The sequence below is a fragment of the Portunus trituberculatus genome, chromosome 35, assembly GCF_017591435.1.
Source record: "Portunus trituberculatus isolate SZX2019 chromosome 35, ASM1759143v1, whole genome shotgun sequence".
Classification (NCBI taxonomy): Eukaryota; Metazoa; Arthropoda; class Malacostraca; order Decapoda; family Portunidae; genus Portunus; species Portunus trituberculatus.
The window spans coordinates 7,077,626-7,078,836 of record NC_059289.1 but is presented as its reverse complement, the minus strand read 5'-3'; positions in this window follow the sequence as shown (position 1 = coordinate 7,078,836).

The window sequence follows — 1,211 nt, the reverse complement described above, 5'->3', positions numbered from 1 at the left end:
GGGGGAAACCGTAATTTGGGTTGGGGAAATGGGTGGGTTTTTTTCAAGAATTTTAACCGGGTTGGGAAGAGGGTGGGGTTGGGGCCCGCTCCACCCTCCCTTCCACCCAATCCAATCTTCGAAAAAGGAAAAGGAAAAAAAAAAAAAAAAAAAAACCCACCCCAAACAAAACAAACACCAAAAACCTTAAAAATAAATCCACTTCCTCCTCCTCCTCCCCACCTAAGGAGGAAGGAGGGCTGCCAAACAAATTTTACACAAAACATCACCCTCCCCCCCCACACAAACCACACACACACACACACACACACACACACACACACACACACACACACACAACCCACCCACAAGGCCCACAAACAAGACTTTTTCTCGTTCAAGATTTTAATTAAAGTTTTCTTGGTTCAAGAGGTTGGAGGATATTTTTCTTTTCAGTCAGGAATGAATGAATGAATGAATGAATAAATGAATGAATGAAAGATTTTATTTTTTTCTTTTCTTTTCAAATTTTCATGTAATCTTTCTTCTCTTCATCCACTGTGCTGATTCCATACATATTATCATCTTTTTAATTGCCAATCCACATCTTTCCGGAAACAATATTGACTTTTTTTTTTTTGCATTATAATCACAGTTCCTTATTTTTTTCAATTTCTTCAGATTAACGGTGCTCTTCCTTTCATTTTTAATCGCTTTATACATTAATTCTAAAGGAGAATTATAAATGACACTATCTCTTGACTGGAGGAAAAAGACGAAAGGAAAATAAAATAAAACTACTGCATTTCACTTTTCCGCATCACCACGCACTTTACATCCTCACCACACCTTAATCCGAGGAAATGACGCCCTCCCACAGCTGGCCACCGCACACCAGCACCACCACCGCCACTATAACCACAACACTAAAATCCGGCCACCCAAAAGGAACCGCAAAGACAAAGCTGGTCGGTCGTGCATTCCCAGAAAATTTTCGCGAAAACGTTTAACACGATAATCCCCGCTAAACATTTGTCACTTCCCCACACCAGTCCCTTCCTGTCCCTCCTCGTCCTTCCTTGTCCCTGCTTGTCCCTCCTTCCTAATACTCCTGCCTCTCTCCTCCTCCCTGTTATCACCCTCATCTATAATTACTCTCCCACCTTCCCGTAAACACAGCAAAACGTTTCCTAACATACCACGTACCACATACCGCAGCCTCTGAGATCCGT